The sequence below is a fragment of the Cupressus sempervirens genome, chromosome 4 (genome assembly GCF_028749045.1).
Source record: "Cupressus sempervirens isolate cs-2001-9-10 chromosome 4, ASM2874904v1, whole genome shotgun sequence".
NCBI classification, from domain to species: Eukaryota; Viridiplantae; Streptophyta; class Pinopsida; order Cupressales; family Cupressaceae; genus Cupressus; species Cupressus sempervirens.
Window position 1 is genome coordinate 415141794 of NC_143121.1, and position 7230 is coordinate 415149023.

Here is a 7230-nt window from a genome sequence, read left to right on the forward strand (position 1 = left end):
AAAGACATAAAGGTCAAGATGACTTTGATGTTAGCTTACCCAATTTAATGTAGCAAAACCATGCTTGCATCAAGGCATAGATGCTAGGATGACCATAAGAATAGTTGTGCAAAAATAGTCAAGGATGATGTCGCAACTCTCCTAAGTGTTTCAAGGGGCAACAAGAGACACTCTAGAGTTTCAAGACCACACCCAGAAGTAGAAAGAAAATAAAAACATGCCCCATGCCCCAAGTCCTCTAGTCTACGACATCCTCATCCTTGAAAGACTATTAGGGAGGGAACACTTAACAAATAAATCATCATAGACAACACACAAAAGAAAAATAAGCCAACAAGTCTCAACCAATTTTAAGTGTGTGTAAGTCACATGACTACTTTCCTTAGGACATCAAATACGTTAATGAGAAGCATCACAACATCTTAGACTATCGAAAATGTACCCAATAAGTGTAGAGAAACACTCGATGTCAAGGGGAAGTGTTGAAAACCATTATTGCAAGAGTTGCCAAACAAATGTCAATACAACAAAGAGACCTTAGATAAAGCAAAAGACCATCTATGCCCCCTAGACCTAGACCAGGATCAACTCCAAACTAGGAATTCCAAAAGGACATATGAATTGAAATGGATTAAGCTTAAAGTGCAAAGTGATATGGTGATAGACATAAGTATAAGGATCTCAAGTAGCACTTGTTTCTAAGTTTTTGCCACTTGGAAAGATTTTTTGATTTTTCTCAGAACTTTTTTATAATGGTTTTGTATTTTTAAGATATTTGATTTTTTTTTGGTGATACATCAAAGTTCCGATTGCTAGGGTTGTCACTGAGATGATCATTTTTTCAAGGCATTTATAATTTTTAGGATTTTTTTCCAGCATCATATATGATTTTTTTTGGGATTTTTAGAATGACATAAAGATTACTCACTCTCAAGCAATATCACATCATTTTGTTCCAATGACTAGCAAGGTGTAAGGTATGATGGAACAAGAAACTGGTGGATATGATGAATAAGCAAGGAATGTATGAAGCAAGTGAAAGTGATCTTCAAGGACTGACTCCTCAAGAGTACCTAGGCTAGGGAAAGATAACCATATAAATCATGTATTGGACAAGAAAAGAAAGCCATGAAAGGAGATAGCATGTGGGATAAGCAGTGGAAACTAATAAGCAAGAAGCATGTAGTCCAAAAATAGTAGGCATGTCAAGAGGCCTATGAGAGCCATGTTTTTCATTGCGTGATCAAGACCAAGGGATCAAATGGATAGGATAATGGTAGGAAAAAATAATAAGAATGAAGGTAAATATGTAGGCTATGAGTGAATGAACAAGCACAATAGACAAGTTGATGAATAAGATAGCCAATACACAAGGATAGCTCAACATTGTCAAGATCAAAGAGGAAATATGGGATAGATGGATTATGAAAAAATTATGCATGATGCCTGTTTGCCAGGTTTTCATCATGGTATTTATCCAAGGTGCCACAAGAAGTGGTTTTCACCATAGGACGAATTTATTTCTCTTTACTTTTTGCTGCTATGACACTTGTTTACTAGGTTTTCACCAAGGTACATTTTCAAATTTTTTTTCTGAATTTTTAGAAAGAGCTCAAGTTATTTCAATTTAGATAGTGCTCCTATAGGAAGGATAAGTCATGATAAGCCAACACCATACATAAGTATACTCAAAGATGCTAATAGGGTGATGGAAAGGAGATGGTAGATAATGTATATTGAGGACAAGGTTTTATGCTTTGGAGAGATAGAAGGAATATGGATAGCAAGTAAGTATATGCTTCAAAAGATTCCATAAGGGTAGGTGAGAAAGTAGGCAAGATCAACATCGACACACAACTTGAAGGGTTATGAAATGATGGAGTAATTGTGGAAGAAATAACTTCAGGTTTAGATGTATGAGGAAGTAAGAGAAATTTGGAAGGAGATGGAGTGGAAGTCTTTGGAAGCTTCTTAGGAAGATTTTTGGAAGAAGACGGAGTGGAAGCCTTTGGAAGCTTGAATGCCAACTTTGAACTATTTTCAATATTCAAGTCTTTCAAAAGAGACTTGGGAATTCATATAGCTTTAGATTTTTCTTTTCCTTTGGATACTTTAGAACACATTTCTTCAATGATGGATTTAGGAACTCATATTTGCTTTGATTTAGCTCTTTGGGTAGTAGACCTTTGTGATCTCTTGAATAATTGTTCTTTCTTCTTATTCACATGTCGATTAGATGGGACATAGTGATATTCATTTTAAAATGGATTCTTATGTTTTTTCTTAAATTGATCATCCAAATTTCTTCCAAAAGAATTGGGATTTGTAGATGAATAAGGATTGTATGATTGGTTCATATGGATAGATGAATGAGAATTCATCAAGGATGAGTGTCTTTGTTGATCTCAAGATATGATAGGAGAGCTAGGAGGTGAGATAGGAGTGAAAGTAGGATACAGAGGAACACAAGGTCCCAATATAGATGGAAGGTTTGAAGGCTTTAGCTTTAATGGATAAGGACCTAGGATAGATGCAGGAGATGTGAAGGGATAGTGAATAGGGATATTAGCATCCTTAGAGTGAGTAATGTGACCAAGGCCATCAATAGACTCATGAGTATCTTTAATAGGAGAAACACCTTGATAGGATTGTTTGAAGCTTGAGCATAATTTTGAAGTGAATATGGAAAATTAGAACGAGGGATACTTTGATCTTGACAAGTTTCTTTGGATAAAATAGGCATAGAACTTTCTTCTCAATTTTCAGCAAGCTCAAGGTAAATAGTGGAAGTAGTGTCTTCATCATACTTAGGAGGTGGATAAGACATAGGATATGGAGGGATGGCATCTCGAAGGAGATGAAGGGGTGCTTCATCTTGATCTTTCTTGACATTTTTATTGTTATCTTTTTGAGAGTCCTCTTGACATGGAGCCACTTCTAAGGGCAAGGGAGTATATGAGGTTTTCATGATAGGATCTTGAAGGACTAGCTGAAGTAGGCATAGTAAACATAGCATTGCGTGAAGGTTGAGGATCTTTAGTCTTAGAAGCATGAAAAGGGTTTTCAGCTGAGTGTAGATTAACTTGAGTTTATTTAAGAGGTAACCCTTGAGAATAACTATAGGGAACTGCATGAAAAGCATCACGACCTTTGTTTGATGGAAGAATGTTGGATAGCTTTGAATTTTTGGGAGATGCATAAGTATTGGAAGAAATGGAGGCATCAAGGAAACCATCACTAGACATGGGTTCATCAACATGATCTTGCTCAAGAGAAGCATCTTCATTACATAGGTCTTTAGGAATTTCAACATAAATGATTATGTCATCAATAAGATCTTGAATTATATGTTTAAATGCAATACAATCTTCAATTGTATGACCTTTGCATGTATGGTAGCCGCAATAGTGATCATATCTCCACCAATAAGGTTTTACCTTAGGTTCACAAGGTGTAGAAAATTTGTATTGTAAAGTAATGATCGGGTAAAAGTACAAAGTTCTATCACCTTTCAGGCTAACTTATTAGAACAACTGCATTTGAGTATTTCTATCTGAAAATCATTTTCATTAAAACATATGATCTAGGAAAAATCACTCTAGCTATGTTATATATGGTTTCACACATTTCTAATTGGAAATGTCTATTTAATTCATGTTTTATACTACTTTGTATCCAATTACTAAAGAAATTAAATTATTTCAAAAAATTGACATTTCAATAACTCTTATTATTTTTTACAATATTTTTTTAATAACATATAAACACCAATTTATAGAGTTCAAATTCAAGAATATTCTTATATAGAGTTTATAGTGCTTTAATTAGATATACTATATTGTAATTTAAAAATTCTACAATAACATATTTTAGCACTCAAGAAGATGTCAATTTTGAGAAAGGAAAAAATAGTAAAACATATAAAAAAAAATAAAAAATTACATGATGTTCTAGAGGAGAGAGTCCTCTTTAAGAATGTATAATGTTTATTTTGGTTAGAATAGTTTTGTTTTGAAAAATGTGGTGGGAGATGAAAACTAACGATTTCAGGTGAGTTGAAATTTGAATCATTATAAAAGATAAAAAATAGGTCTAAAACCAATTTTTATTTTTGATTGTTCTAGCTATATGTATTATCTATATCATAATCTAAGAACGAAGGAAAATTAGTCTATTTCCATATAGTTTTGTGGTGGGAACTAGACCCCTAATTTGCAATGTTTCTTAGCAAGTAAAAAATTGTCTTTAAAAATTAGGAAAATATATCAATTCTTATTCCAAATAATTATTAAACATTATAATCCTAAACTTCATCCATTTCTAGACATTTCATTAGTTTACTTCATATCAAATTCTAAATAATACTACCTTTTTTAGGTCATTGAAGATGAACAATTATACTTTTGTTAGCCTTTTCCTTTCTAAAAGGGTGACACATGTTTGTGCTTTTACCCGATCTTTTTTGCAACTAAGGTCTCAAGCACCATGTCACAAGAAAATCCCAAAGAAGTAAAAGTTCTCTCAAAAGTATATCTAGGATCATTTTTGTCATTCTCATCTCGATTAAAGATAGGCCTATCATGAAATATTGGCATATTCTCAAAGAAGTTATTATTCACTTTCTCTCTCAAGAGGTCTTTGGATCTAGAAGATGAAGATAATTGATGTCTTTGAGTAGAAGATGTAGACCTTAAAGAAGATGATTCACATTTATGTAAAGATCTTAAGGAAGATTCATGTAATGATGAAATCTCTTTCTTTAGCATTTCTTCATTTCTATCATGCGTCTAGGGAGACTAGCAGGTAAGTCTAGATACTTTTTAATGGCAGAGGAGAACTCATAATCATCTAGACTTGACTGAGGTTTGGTAACATAGGGTTTGAAGTCCATAGTGGTTTTGAAAGCATATAAAAGGAAAGAATCCTTAAGGCTTAATTTGATGGATGTGTCCCCTTTTGTTCAAAGTGGGGAAGGTTCTAAACATTCAAGCACATCAAACACACCAACAACCCATTCAGGTTTCTACAAGGATGCACAAGCTCAACTAGGGGATGTCCTTGATATACGTAAGGTACGTGAGGCCTAGATCTGTAAACGAATGAGAATATTGCCAAACAGCTAGGAGGAAACGGTAACCCAATCTCCACCTTCACTTCCCAAAGGTATAAAGTTCTTTGGGGCTTAGCCAAGATTGACAATATTTCTATTTCCAAGAGACCTATCTTTAGATTCAAGTCACACGAACATGAGAATTGAGGTCGTCCCCTAGGATGATCATTTCTCTAAGCAGGCCTCATAAAAAATTTAAAAATCAAGATCTCTTATTTAGGTTCCCCTCAAAATACTTAACAAGGATGCAAGAAGAAAACATCAATAAGAAAATCTTAGCGATTAGAAGACAAAAGGGGTTTTTTATTTTAAGCTCAAATCCAAATGTGAATGATTCATTTTAAGCCCTTTATTCAATGTTGCGAAGACACACCAAACAATTTGACAAATGAAAGAAAATTATTTTACAATGAAAAAGAACACAATGATCACTTTTTATAATTCAAATAAGAAGGTTTGGAATGTGTGCACTTTGATTTCATGCTTTCCAATTTTTTTCATCTTTTTCTCTTTAGACCTCCAAGTTACCTTCACAAATTTCAATCAAGTGCATGAAATCATGAAGAAATAGGAAAATTCACATGAAAATATATTGAACTATTTGATTCCATGTAAAATGACAACTCCTATCATGCATTGAAGTTTGTGCAAATAAAGTGCAAGTCAATCATGAATTTTAACCTAATCAACAAGATTGGACCTATATGTTATGAATTCAGATCCAAAAACCTAAATGCAGAAAAGAAACCCCTGTCAAAAATCAGAGAGCTTTCCAAAAATGTTAGAATTTTGAAAATATCTTTTCATTTGTGCCCTAGGGAGCTCTATTTTGTCAAAACAGACCAGTTTTTGCAAATCAAATTATTGAGCCTTAATATGATCTCCAAAATCAAAATACAAAGAACCAACCCTATTTAAAATTTAGAGACCTTTCCAAAAATGTAAAATTTTTTTCAAAAATTCACTAATTTGCACCCTAAAATTATTTTTTATGAAAAATAAAGAAAAAATTATAAAAAATACAAAATACCTCGAAAAAATCTTTGATATGTTGCCAATTTGTAAAAAAAAATTAGACCAAAACACCAAGCCATTTGGGAGATACAATCAAATCTTTGAGATCTAGGGTTTTTTGTCTCCAAACAAATCTGCACAAGAGGGTTAGCTCCAAAAATATCTAAAACCAACATGTAAAGGTGGGTTGCCCCATGGTGGGCACCAAAAAATGTGTGTGCTAAAATGTTGACATGCTTTTATGAGTCATTATATCTAAGATTGCTCAAGAATGAGGTCTTGAATGGCGGCTCATAGCTCTCTATTCATAGAGTGCAAGGGTTTGTAATGGAGGCCATTAGTTTGACCTAGTTTGTGCCCATGCAAGTACACCATAAAATGAGAGATTCAAAGATCAAAATATGAACACAAATGAAGATGCAAGCTAATCTAAATGATAACAATGCAAAGCAACTCAAGAAAGGAAATCTAATCTATGAAAGGAAATAACAATGCAATATTAATCTATGAAAACAAATATGACTTTAAGATAATATGAAAATGCAAGGATGCAACCTCATGATGGAAGCCATGGATGGAAGAGAGAATAAGACAAGAAGAGAGAAGTTGCAATGAAGCTCCAATGTCCAAACCCTAAGGCTCAAACTCCTCCAAAATCGCTCTGTAAACTTGTAGCATAACAATACTATAGCAACGAACTATTTTCTCTATATCTCTCTGTATATTTCTCTCTATATCTTTCTCTATATGAAAATGAGAATGAGAGGGCTCCTTATAAAGGAAAATGTGGAGGTGAGAGGCTTCTCACAACCAATATGGGATAATAGAGTTTGATCCATGTGAGACTAAATCCCACCAATGAGAAAAGAGGGGTATTTGAGAAGAAAGTGGAAAGAGGAAAAAGAGGAATCCCATTTAGAGATATGTGCATTTAAGTGTAGAGAGAAAAAAAAAAATTTATTTATTTTTATTTAATTTATTATTATTATTATTATTTATCACAAAGAGATATTTAAGTGGGGATTTTATTTAATTAAAAGAGAGTAAGTTCTTTTAATTGAATAGGAAATATTTAATTAAATTAAAAGAGTGTTTTTCTCTTAATT